The following is a 14,488-nucleotide window of genomic DNA, read 5'->3' as shown; positions in this document are numbered from 1 at the left end:
AAAGTGCCATTTTCATGACATCATATCAGAGATATAAATTATCAACATGATTTAGCACTGTTGATGTCAACCTTGATCCTCAGGCTGACATACTGTTTGTCAGGTTTTTCGACTGTAAGGTTACTGTTGTTTATCCCTTTTTCCATCCTGTATTCTTTGAAATAGGGTCATTTAAAATGGGGTCTTTGGAATGGGGTCACTTCAAGAGTGGAGAGTTATCCTTCCCTTTCTTTGAGGATGAAGTACCTACATATATTATTTGGATCTCTTCTGCACAGATTTGCCTATCTTCTCCATTTATTACATCTTAATTTTTGAAGAAGAATATCAATGGAATAGAATTCTACATTGGCAGTTATTCAGAGCATTTCAAAAGTGGCATTCCATTATCAATTAAATTTCCTTTTGAATATGATGTGACTTTCTCTCTGTCTGCTTTTAAGAGTTTCTCATTATCCTTTTTTTTCTCATGTGTTTTACTGTGATATACTTTTATGTGTTTTGTTTTGTATTTTTCCTCCTTGGAGTTTTGTGCCTTTCTCTCAGTTTTAGAGAAATTGTATCCACGGTTATCTCTTTGGATATTGCTTTTGCCCTATTTTCTCTCTTTTCTTCCTAGTACTGCATAACACATGTTTGTAAGACTTTTGATCTATACATCATTTGTCTCATGCTTTTTTCTGTTTTGTTTTATCATCTTTCTTTTCTTTCTTTACTTCAGTCTAGATATATTCCACTAGATATATTTCTGTCTTCTAGGTTATTAATTCTATAAACAGCTCTTTATCATATGCCATTAATTCCATATACTTCATTTTTCCATTAAAGTTTCCTTTTTCATTTCTACTGTTTACAATTGATTTTTTTAATTCTTTTTCTTAAGTTTATTTATTTATTTTGAGACAGAGTGCAAGTGGAGGAGGGGAAGAGGGAGGGGACAATCTCAAGCAGGCTCTGTGTCATCATCATAGTAGCCACAAGGGACTCAATCTCATGAAACCATGATATCATGACCTGAACTGAAATCAAGAGTCAGACACTTAACTGATGGAGCCACCCAGGCGCCCCTACATTCATTTGATTATTTATATAAATTCTTCTTTTCAGGTAAAACTTTCCATCTTGTCATCAATTTTCTCATTTCTATAAATCTACTCTTCTTAGACTTGCTTTATGATACCAAAGCTGGATCTTATGAATATATCTCCCTGGTCAGATGATACAATGTTAAGTCATCTTGGTAGAGGGCCTAGAGGAACTCTGGAAGAGAAAAAGGCCAGTGCTTTTTGTTTTGCAGGTGTGGACACTGTGTCTGCCAGCAGGTGGGAAGCATCTCCAACAGCAAGCAGCGCCCCCTGCCAGTGGTGTATCAGCTTCAGAAAGTCTCACCAGTACCCCAACAGGCAGATTCTCAGTGAATCTCACTGCTACGCCCAGCAACAGGCTCCTGCTCACTGTCCCTGGCCAGCAGCCCCACTGCAAATTTCTGTGCCATAAAGTGGGACATAGCCCCACCCTCTCCAAGATCTAAATTTCAACCTGTGGGGGTTAGAGGGGTGGGAGAATGCTTCCAAGTACGTTCCTTTCTTGGGTATTCTCCTTCAGTCCTAGACATAGTAGCTGCTCCCTATCATCTGCTATTCCTATATTCTTCAACATTCTCTTTATCCCTCTGAGTACTTTATCTTCAGTTCCTAATTAATAATCTATATTACCTTTTTTTGGCCTGACCAAATCTTTGCATGGTTTCTGTCTCTTACTAGACTTTGACTGGTATACTTTCTCTTCAGTATCTTGATCCCTCAAATTTTGGCTTCCATGATAGGTCTGAATTCCAATTTATATCGCCTCAGCCCCATGTACCTTTTCTCCTTGTTAGCAGCCACTTTCTTCTCACCTTTTCAGTTTGTCCCATTATGTTACTTATGAATCAACCCCTCGAGGGGTAAACTCACCTCACTGACTTTCCTGCCTGCCATGACATTCTCTGATGTCTTCAGATGAATGATTTTTATATTAAATACAACTTTTCTAGCTGTTCTAGGGTGGAGAATTGGTCTACTATTTACACTATCATAGCCAATAAAAGAATTCCTATTCACAGTATTTAAATAGGATCTTCCTTACTTTTCCTTACATCAGCCCAAAGAAAACCTCATTAATTGAAGCACTGTAAGTTTGTTTATTTTTCTTAACAATTTGACTCGGTCAACAAGCCAGTTAGTAAGCTTATTAATCAAAACAGTATGATACTGGCAAAAAAAAACAGACACATAGATCAATGGAAAAGGATAGAAAGCCCAGAAATAAACCCATGCTTATATGGTCAATTAATCTTTGACAAAGGGGGCAAGAATATATAGTGGGAAAAGACAGTCTTCAATAAGTGGTGGTGGGAAAAATAAACAACTACATGCAAAAGAATGAAACTGGACAACTTCCTTACACCATACACACAAATAAACTCAAAATGTATTAAAGATCTAAATGTGAGACACGAAACCATTAAAACCCTAAAAGAGGGGCGCCTGGGTGGCGCAGTCGGTTAAGCGTCCGACTTCAGCCAGGTCACGATCTCGCGGTCCGTGAGTTCGAGCCCCGCGTCGGGCTCTGGGCTGATGGCTCAGAGCCTGGAGCCGGTTTCTGATTCTGTGTCTCCCTCTCTCTCTGCCCCTCCCCCGTTCATGCTCTGTCTCTCTCTGTCCCAAAAAAATAAATAAACGTTAAAAAAAAAAAAAAAAAAAAACCTAAAAGAAAACAGGCAGTAATCTCTGACATCAGCCTTAGCAACACTTTTCTAGATATGTCTCCTCGGGCAAGGGAAACAAAAGCAAAAATAAACTACTGAGACTAAACCAAAAACAAAGCAAAAACAAAAACAAAAAAACCCAAAAAGCAAAAAAAAGTTTTGCACAGTGAAGAAGACTATCAACGAAACAAAAAGGCAACCTACTGAATGGGACAGGATATTTGCAAACGATATACCAAATAAAGGGTTACTATCCAAAATATATAAAGACCTTACACAATTGAACACCAAAAAAATAATAATTTGATTAAAAAATGAGGGGAGGGGTGCCTGGGTGGTTCAGTTAGTTAAGCGTCTGACTTCAGTTCAGGTCATGATCTCATGGTTCATGAGCTCAAGCTCCACATGGGGCTCTGTGCTGACAGCCTGCTGACAGCTGACAAGCCTAATTCAGATTCTGTGTTTCCCTCTCTTTTTGCCCCTCATGCTCTGTCACTCTCTCTCAAAAATAAAATAAACATTAAAAAATTAAATAAATTAATAAATAATTAATAAATAAGTTTTTAAAAATGAGGAGAAGACTTGAAGAGACGTTTTTCCAGAGGAGCTATACATGGCCAACAGACACATGAAAAGACACTCAATGTCACTAATTGTCAGGTAAATGCAAATCAAAGTCACAATGAGATATCATCTCATACCTGTCAGAATGGCTAGAATCAAAAAACAAACAATAAAAAAATCAAAAGTATTGGTGAGAAAAGGGAACATCATACAATGTTGTTGGGAATGTAATTGGTGCCACCACTATGAAAACCAGTATGGGGTTCCTCAAAAAGTTAAAAACAGAAATATTATATGGTCCGATAATTCCACTACTCAACATTACCCAAAGAAAACAAAAACAACAATTCCAAAAGGTATATACTCCTATGTTTACTGCAGAGTTATTTACTACAGCCAAGATATGGAAGCAACTCAAGTGATAATGCAGATGTGGTGTAGATATACAATGGAAAATTAACCCAATCATAAAAAAGAATGAAATCTTCCTATTTGCGACCACATGGATGGACCAAGAGGATATTTGGTAAGTGACATAAGTCAGACAGAGAAAGACAAGTGCCATATGATTTCACTTACATGTGGAAACTATAAAACAAAACAATAAGAGCAGAAAAAGACCCAAAGGAACCGGTGGTTGACAGAGGGGAAGAGGGTGGAGGGATGTGTAAAATGGGTAAAGGGAAGAGAGAGGTACAGGCTTTTAATCATGGAATGAGTAAGTCACAGGAATAAAAAGTACAGTGTAGGAAATATAGTCAATATTACTGTAACAGCATTGTATGGTGACAGATGATAGCTACCCTTGTGGTGACCACAGCATACCATATAGACTTGTAAAATCACTGTTCTATACCTGAAACTAATGTCACATTGTGTTCAACTGTACCTCAATTTAAAAAAAGAAATTAAAAGAATTGGAATATATATACTTTTCTACCCAGCAATTCTACTTTCAAGACGACATCCAAGGGAAATGATTACAAGTGTCCATGATTTATGTATTTTTAATTTTTTATGTTTTATTTATTTCTTTTGAGAGGGGGGGCAGAGAGAGAGGGAAAGAATCTCAAGCAGTCTCTGTACCATCAGTGCAGAGCCTGACATGGGGCTTGAACTCATGAACCGTGAGATCATGACCTGAGCCGAAGAGTCAGACACTCAACCGACTGAGCCACGCAGGCACCCCCATGGTTTATGTATTTTTAAATATCAGAGGAGGGAAAATGGAAACTAAATATCATATAGTAGAATTTTAAGTAAATTATAATACATCCAAACAGAGGACCGCTATATAATAATCAACATTCCAGGGGAATATTTATTCACCTCTGCAAATGTCATCACACAATAAGGGTGTGTACATATATAATGGTAACCCTATACGTATCTACTTATATAAGATATATCAATATATTTTATTAGAAAAAAATTGCAAGAACATACTAAAATATGCTAAAACTGTCTATCTGAATGAAGTAATTATTGATGATTTTTGTTTTGTTGCTCTGTCCTTGGCTGCTTCCCAACTTCTTTGTAATAAGTATACTTTGAGAAAAATAGCACAATAAATGCAAAAAAAATATGTAAAGTTGAGGCTAAAAGGTTGCTAGTAGTTTTTCTTTTTTATACACTCTGTCATGGTGCACAGTTACATCACTTTAAGTATATTCACTTGAATTTTAGAATACATAGTATGCTATTTTTAAATGAATAATCTTTAAGATTTTGCTTTCTAATTTGCTTTGTGAGGAGTTTAAAGCTACTCAATGATACAGAATGTTGGTGTTTTATTCAGTTCATTTCCCATGGCCAAGGCTATATCATCCCATCAGTTGGATGCTCCATACTTGAAAAAGCAGCAATGCATGCCAATGCTTTCGGTCTCTGGAGGAATCTTCACATTCAAGTGGTAAGAACAGAATTCTAGGATACCCTCAGTGGAAGTTATAGGAGAGACCATGTATTCTTAAGAAAATTTGATCCACGCTTATGTACCGAAGATTTGATAAAAGGAAAGGATGCCACACATTTTATACCAAGAACCTCCCACTAGGTCTAAAGTAGAAACCGTTTAAGGACGACTAAATGCAACAGGCAGGCAACTTCCCTGAACACACAATTCCAAAGATAGTAATTCGTATTTGGCTTAAGAGCGATGAACACAAGAGTGAACCCCTTTATGAAATATTTGTTGTTAACTTCACAGTTCTTAATTTTGTCTTCTGTACACTAAGGAAAAAGAAAGTAACTACTTTATAAGGCTTCTGTGAGAATGAAATTCAGTAACACATTTAAAAGTCTTAGCACGCTTTCTAACATAAAGTAATTTCTATAAACAGAAGCTATTGTTATTATTTTTTATTAGCTACACATTAGCTGTTAATATCACATACTTGAGAATTCAAACCTGGCTCACAGAAGGCATTCAATTGGCTTTCCTGTTTAATTTGTATTAAATGTGAATTCAGTTTTAATATGGACAGAATTATAAATTTATAGTAACAAATATCACATTTCTTATACTACCCAGAGAAAGCTCAAAAACAATTTTGTTTTTCCTCTGATAGCGCTGTTTTCACGTAACCCTGCTGTTTTCATATATAATCTGAGATTTTTTTAAAACTTGGCTGAATAATTCCACCAAAGGATAGAATTCATTACTAGTGCTGGTTCACTGGTCAGCTACATATTGACATCAATAAATATAAAATATAAACATGCATTTCCTCTTCTACTGTTTTCTAGTTTTCTTTAAAAAGGAAATAATAAAGCATGGTATACATGCGGTGACCTCATATACTCAAAAAATGAAAATATAAAGTTATTGTTATCAACTAAAAGTCAGTGTCTATAAGTAAAAAATTTGAAAGTCAGTGGCTTTGAAGATGGTTCTGAAAACCAAGTCAATACTTAGGATTTTAAATTGCAGTTTTATAAGATACTCACTGCATGATAGATTTCAGGCTGTTTCATGTGTCCAATGTCATTCAAGGTTGCAAATAAATTTGGCCTTTCAAAAGCAAGATGAATGACAAAAATTCTCTGACACATAGCAAGTCTTCCAGGTTAGGCATGACAAAAGTTCAATGATATCATCAAGGCTATCAATCCATCTGTAATGACATACTGCAGTCTCTTCAAGAATTAAATATGATGTTTGCAAGAGCAGTGTTGCATTTCTGGTTGTAGGACAAATACAACAGAACTGCAAACACATGAAAGGTCTGTTGAACAAGCTATACAAATAGGCTGTTAATTTCTATCTTTAAACACAATTTGTGAATTTAGGCTCCTTAGAGTTGATTATTTTCTTAAAACGTTCTTCTGTTCTAAAAATCATGTGATCCATTTAGTCTGTTTTTATGCAGTTTTAGTAATAGTGCACAATGCTTTCAGGAACACAGCAAATCTTACACAGAGGTGGCCACAGTGCAGAATAAAGTCAAAATGAGAACTGTTTTATTTTACTCACATCTTTCTCTAAACCAAATGGTTGGCCCAGTTTAGTATGTGTATTTTTGTTTTTAAAGGATTGTGTGTTTGCTTTGTGAAAATCACCCAAAAAGCACACACAGATCTTATGTATCATACTAATTTTCAAATCAATGGGCTTCATGAAGTGAATGACCTAAGCTTCTTATTGCAATTAGCTTTTACAGAAAATCAGTTAATTTTTTTGTAGGTCCCAAGCTTAATGTAATTCTCTTTAGATTTAGGTAAGGTATGGCATTAATCAACATCTCTGAGAAATTCATACATGCCCTAAATATAATTAGGAAATGCGGTTAAACAATGTTCTGGGTTTTTATGACCTCATTTTGAGATTATAGAATTACACATGAAGGATAATAATAATATACTTATTCTGAAGATTTAGATAATGCCAAAGGAATAACTTCTATACATAGTCTTAATTCTAGGATTTTCCTTAAATTGGTGCATGTGATTTAATTTCAAGGCATGGGCAACCCATTCAATCTCCAGTCACTAGGGAACAAACTACAAACCTCACAACAAAAATCTTGACCTTCATGAGTCTCCTGATGTCCAACCACATTCTTATATGTTCATCATTGGTTATGGAGAGACAGAAAGGAGGAATGTGGAAATGTGCTAGACTATTGGAGAAAGTATCAGAAGAGATCATTCCTTGTGAACTAATAACTTCATTCTTTACATGGCCACTCTATAAGGCAGAAAACAATTAGAAGGCAATAAAATATTAGAGTTGACAGAATCTAGGTTTGATTCCTAGTTCCACCACTTAACACAAGATACTGTGCAATTCACTTCACATTTGTGAACCTCTTCTAACTCATTTAAAAAATAATGTGATGATACTTCATAGGATATTGAGAAGCAAAACTATGATAATACCTATGACAATGCCATGCACATTTTGAAACCCCCTGTAAATGCTCTCTCAGGGACAATATAAATTTCTTTCATGTTTCTACTAAGTGGCTTTTCTTAAAGATTCAGCAGAAATTCATCTGACAAAGGGAACTGTGGAAAAGACAAGGTACATAGGAAATAAGTTATATTCAACAATGACTACTTTAAAATGAGTGAAACCAGAGATAGTGAAAAAAGAGCCATTATGTTATAGTGCACTCATTTAATGTAGCCTATGTTTTTAGAGATATATTTATTTTTTTGAAGAAATTTTTAAAAAGGGCAAAAATATTAAAACCAAAATTATGTTGTCTTTAAGCGTATGTCACAGCTCACTGAATTTGCAATAAATCAGTCAGGTTAAATAATAACTCTAAAATTATCACTGCCTTACTGTAGCCCCTTTCTATTAATAATTAGGAATTGTTTGAAATATTTTGGGGTACTTAGAGTGCTATTTTTAACTGTAATTTTCAACTGAAACTAATAATCTCATACTAACTATAGTGATATAGTCAAGACTATGGTGTTTGCTTTCACTCTTTGCAGACAAGATACTCTATGTGGAAAGACCAAAATACTCCATCAAAAAACTGCTAGAGCTGATACATGAATTCAGCAAGGTTGCAGGATATAAAATCAACATAGAGAAATCAGTTGCATTTCTGTACACCAATAATGAAGCAGCAGAAAGAGAAAACAAGGAGTCGATCCCATTTACAATTGCATCAAAACCCACAAAACACCCAGGAATAAACCTAACCAAAGAGGTAAAAGATCTGTACACTGCAAACTATGGAAAGTTTATGAAAGAAATTGAAGAAGACACAAAGAAATGGAAAATATTCCATGCTCGTGGATTGGAAGAACAAAGACTGTTAAAATGTCAATACTACCTAAAGCAATCTACACATTCAACGCAATCCCTATGAAAATAACACCAAAATTCTTCACAGAGCTAGAACAAACAATTCTAAAATTTGTATGGAACCACAAAATACCCTGGATAGCCAAAGTAATTGTGAGAAAGAAAACTTAACCTGGAGGCATCACAATTCCAGACTTCAAGCTATATTAAAAAGCTGTAATCATCAAGATAATACAGTACTAGCACAAAAGCAGACACATAGATCAATGGAACACAACAGAGAACCCAGAAATGGACCCACAAATGTATGGCCAACTAATCTTCAATAAAGCAGGAAACAGTAAACAATGGAAAAAAGACATTATCTTCAGCAAATTGTGCTGGGAAAACTAGACAGGCGACATGCAGAAGAATGAACCTGGACCACTTTCTTACACCATACACAAAAAATAAACTGAAAATAGATGAAAGACCTCAATATAAGACAGGAAACCATCAAAATCCTCGAGGAGAAAAGAGGCAACAACCACTTTGACCTCGGCCTCAGCAAATTCTTACTGGACATGTCTCGGGAGGCAAGGGAAACAAAAGAAAAAACAAACTATTGGGACCTCACCAAGATAAAAATCTGCACAGCAAAGGAAACAATCAACAAAACTAAAAGGCAACCAACGAATGGGAGAAGATATTTGCAAACGACATACTGAATAAAGAGTTAGTATCCAAAATCTATGAAGAACTTATCAAACTCAATACTCAAAAAACAAATACTCCAGGGAAGAAATGGGCTGAAGACATGAACAGATACTTTTACAAAGAAGACATCCAGATGGCTAACAGACACATGAAAAGATGAAAAGATGCTCAACATCACTGATCATCAGGGAAATACAGCCACTTTGAAACAGTATGAAGGTGTCTCAAAAAAAAAAAAAAAAAGTAAAAATAGGTCTACCCTACCTACAACCCAGCAATTGCACTCCTAGGTATTTATCCAAAGGATACAAAAATGATTTGAAGGGGCACACGCACCTCAGTGTTTACAGCAGCACTATATAAACAATAGCCAAATTATGGAAAGAGCCCAATGTCCATCAATTAAACCTATAAAGAAGATGTGGTGTACATATACAATGTGATATTACTCAGCCTTCAAAAAGAATGAAATCTTGCCATTTGCAACAATGTGGATGGAACTAGAATGTATTATGCTAAGTGAAATAAGTCAGTCAAAGACAAATATGGTAGGATTTCATTCATATGTGTAATTTAAGACACAAAACAGATGAATACAGGGAAGAAAAGGAAAAGTAATATAAAAACAGAGAGAGAGGCAAACTTTAAAAGACTTAAATACAGAAAACAAACTAAGGGTTGCTGGAGGGGAGGTGGACGGGGGGATGAGCTAAATGGGTGACGGGCATTAAGGAGGGCACATTTGTGATGAGCACCGGGTGTTACATGTAAGTGATGAATCACTAAATTCTATTCCTGAAACCCTTATTACACTATATATGTTAACTAACTTAGATTTAAATAAAATTTTAAAAAGACTATGGTGTTTGCTTGCTCTCTATCCTTCAGTTTCCTCATCTTTAAAAAGAGGGTAATAGCTAAAGACCTGCCTCATTGGTTTGCTGTGAAGATTACATTATTACAAGTTAAATGCATGGACCTATTTAGTCATGTAGTGTTATTATTACTATTATCGATATTTCTCAAATGTTAGTTACAAATGAAATCTGTTCTCTTTTGCTTCTTTTTTTCTTTTTTCCAATTTATAACACGGTGACTTTCTAAGTGCAATTGCTTTATTTCAAATTTTCTATGCAATTTATATACTATTCTTTTTAAAGTTTATTTATTTACTTTGAGAGAGAGAGTGTGCAAGCAGGGGAGGGACAGAGAAAGAGGGTGAGGGAATCCCAAACAGGATCCTCACCAGCAGCGTGGAGCCCAATGAGGGGCTTGAACCCATGAACCCGTGAGATCATGACCTGAGCTGAAACCAAGAGTCAGAGGTCCACAATATATATATTATTCTTACCAAGTAGCTGCAAAAAATAGTTCCACTATGTAATATGATGGAAGTTTGCAAGTTTGTAGAATACAGTCTTACTGAATTATCAGCCTTTATTCATAAAGGCAAAAAGTCACAGACAAGTCTACATCATAACTGACAAAAATTGATTGGCTCTTCTGTTCTAGGTTTCCTTTAAGTTATCAATAGCACAAATTAGTCATGATTAATAATTATAATTACCAATTATATATTATTTCACATAATTAGCATTTGCCTGCTTGCATCATATTTTCACATTCGGAGTTACATGTGAACTTCATAAATCAGGGAGGTAGAATAAGTCTTATTATTAATAATGGCAGAATTGAACTATCTGGATTGAGGTAGCTGTGGTTGAGAAACTTCTATCCCAGAAGAGTATTAAGAAATCACATGAGCCTCTGTATCCAGAAGTAAAATGAGATATCCTAAATCTATCTTGTAGCTGGGTTCTCTAGCCCTCCATTTGTGCATCATTACAGAACAATGGTAGGAACCAATGTCACATTAGTTCTAATAGTGTTTGTTTTACACATAACGTCAATCGAAGAAGACAAATTTTTAAATTTTTTAATGTTTATTTATTTTTTTAGAGAGAAAGCACACACTCATGCATGTGCACAAGTGGGGAAGGAACAGAGAGAGAGGGGGACGGATGATCCGAAGCAGGCTCTGTGCTGACGGCAGAGAGCCCGATCGATGCAGGGCTTGAGCTCACAAACTGAGATCATGACCTGAGCCAACGTTGGATGCTTAACTGACTGAGCCCCAAAGCTCAGGTACCCCAAGAAGACAAATTTTAAATGTAGCTATTTATTTATTTGTAAAGTGCAGGCCACTCCATGACCTAGAAAATACTCTGGTCCTAGAAAATTTCCCAGTATAAGGTATGACAAGTACAGATAATTTCTAGATTGCAAATTCGACTACTGATCTACATTTTAGAAATCAGAAAGGCGAAGTTCTAATAAACTATAGTTATTGCTTCTTTAAGTTAACTTTATTGAGATAGATTTGTCTGTGAAAATTATATGCATTTAAGGCATACAACTTGATGTTTTGATACATATACATTGTGCAAAGACCACCACAATCAAGGTAAATACATTACCCATCACTTCTACATTATCACTATTGTGTGTGTGGTAAGTATATTTAGATTTAATATATAAGAAACTCATACAACTCAATAGCAAAGAAATGAAATAACTCAATTTTTAAAATGGGTAAAGGACCTAAATAGACATTTTTCAAAAGAAGACAACAATGGCCAATAGGTATGTGAAAGTGTTCTCAATATCACTGATTATCAGGAAAAATGCAAATCAAAACCACAATGAGATATCATTCATACTTATTAGAATCACAGTTATAAAAAAGACAAAAGATAACAAGTGTTGAAGTGGATGTGGAGAAAAGGGAACCACTATTGGGGGAAATGTAAATTAGTATAGCCATTACGAAAATATGGTATGGAGTTCTTCAAAAAATTAATAATAGAAATAACATATAATTCTAGCAATTCTACTTCTGGGTATATATCCAAGGGAAATGAAATCTGAGTCTCAAATAGGTATCTATATTCCCATGTTCATTACAGCATTAGTGACAACAGCCAAGACATGGAAATAGCTTAAATGTTCACCAATGGACAGATGGGCAAAGAAAATGTAGTATATATACACAATGGGATATTATTCATCCTTAAAACCAAAAAAGGAAATCCTGCCATTTGCAACAACATGGATGAAACTGGAGGACATTATGTTAAGTGAAATAAGCCAGACACAAAAAGACAAATACTGTATGACCTCACTTTTTTTTTTAATTTTTTTTTCAACGTTTTTTATTTATTTTTGGGACAGAGAGAGACAGAGCATGAACGGGGGAGGGGCAGAGAGAGAGGGAAACACAGAATCGGAAACAGGCTCCAGGCTCCGAGCCATCAGCCCAGAGCCCGACGCGGGGCTCGAACTCCCGGACCGCGAGATCGTGACCTGGCTGAAGTCGGACGCTTAACCGACTGCGCCACCCAGGCGCCCCATGTATGATCTCACTTTTAACATGGAATCTAAAATAATCAAATCCGCTGAAGCAGAGAGTAGAATAGTGGTTGGCTGCCAGGAAGAGAAGGGGATACAAAATGAGATGTTGGTCAAAGAGCACAGTTTCACTTCTATAAGACAAGTCATTTCTAGAGATCCAATGCACAGCATGGTGAATGATAGTTAACAATACTGTATTATACAGTCATTCACTTACTTGTTAAGTGTTTATTGAATGTCTTCTTTGTGCTGGGGCCAAAGGATCCAGAGATCAAACCCATTATTATTATTTTTCAAAATAAACTTTCATTCCCATGCTAAATAAGCTTACTGGCTAGTATGGGAGATATAATTCAACAAGTTGCTATAAATTAACTAAAGACAAGGTTGAAACTCATGCTCACTGAAACATAAGCTTTCTGGCTCCAAAGTAGTTTCAGTCTTCTCCACTCTAAGCTGCCTACTAAGAAATTATTGCCTCATTAAAATATTCATCTAAATCACCCTCCACCTCCCCATCTAAACCGCCATGTCATTTTAACATGGTTGGAAGTCATTACTCAGATGATGCAACATATATCTACCCAATCACTGAACAGTCACCTTTTACAATTATGATAGTTGATGTGCTTATGACCCCATCAAACATTCTCTTATTCTTCCCTCATTTGATTTTCAACCATAAAAGAAAAAACTCATTATGCAAAAACATTTCCTAACCCTCAGAATACTGATTTGAAGGCGAGATTTCCAACACATCACACAACATGGAGGTTTTACTTAAAGCACTTACTTAAAATATCCATATATTTTCTCAAGCTTTATTTTCTGGCATAGAGCAAAAGTGGCTCTGAAGTCAGAATGGGTTCAAATTCTGGCTCACTACTACTACTTATAATAATAATTATTATTATAATTATTGTTATATGTAATTATATAATAATAATTATATAATAATGCATGATTATATTATTATTTTGTAATTCTATAATAATAATAATTATTATTATTGTATTCAAATACCAGTCTGATCACACATGGTCCAAGAAAACTCAAATAATAAGCCAAATATAAACACATGTTAAAGACTACTCTTCAAACATCATGGGCAATGATGCCATGTTTATTATATTCCTTATCTTATTGTTTCAAATGCCAGTCTTATCACACATTGTCCAAGAACACTCAAATAATAAACCAAATGTTAAAGACTGATTTTCAAACATTATAGCCAATGATGCCATGCTTGTCTATGATCTTGCCAACATAAAATCACATCCATACCTCAGTAGCCACCAAACCATTCAACAGAGCTTCCTTAACTATGAGCTGTTTGAAGCTATGATTTTGAACACTCTCAACTATTTATTTCACGCTCTGAATAGCTTTAGGGGTCTTAGCAGGGGTTGGAGGAACCAGCTCAACCTTGGCATTGGGCCAAAATGTGGCCAATCAGGGCTCCAAGTAAGTTATATCAGCGTTTACCAGCGCTGGGCCTTCCCTGTGAGGTTACGGACAAACTGGGCCATGGTTCCAAGATGCATAAAGGGCTCACAACTTATTAGCTGTGCGACTGTTCCCAATAGTGTTGCTATGTATCAAATCAGTTCAAAATTTGGTAGCTTAAAAGTAATTACTGTGTTGTCTCACAGTTCCAGTGGAATTTGGGATAGCCATGGCTAGGAAGTACTGGCTCCAAATCTCTTATGAGCTACAGTCAGTGTGAATGGAGCTAGAAAAGCAAAGAGGGACTGGAGCTGCGGGGAGCTGGTCAGGCACCTCTCTCTCTTCTCCAGATGGCC

The 14,488-nt window shown here is 35.7% G+C and overlaps 2 pseudogenes across 1 annotated transcript in view; both read right to left on the bottom strand.

The window, feature by feature from the left end:
- Positions 1–14,488, bottom strand: part of LOC112849957 (uncharacterized) — a 339,733-nt pseudogene that overhangs the window by 150,991 nt on the left and 174,254 nt on the right. The gene's annotated exons all lie outside the window — the stretch shown is intronic.
- Positions 13,905–14,215, bottom strand: LOC112850371 (ATP synthase F(0) complex subunit g, mitochondrial pseudogene; annotated as a pseudogene).

The sequence above is a fragment of the Puma concolor genome, chromosome C2, assembly GCF_028749965.1.
Source record: "Puma concolor isolate L17-30 chromosome C2, mPumCon1.1.hap2, whole genome shotgun sequence".
NCBI classification, from domain to species: Eukaryota; Metazoa; Chordata; class Mammalia; order Carnivora; family Felidae; genus Puma; species Puma concolor.
Note: the sequence above shows the minus strand (reverse complement) of the source record. Positions and strands in the feature narration are given on the sequence as shown.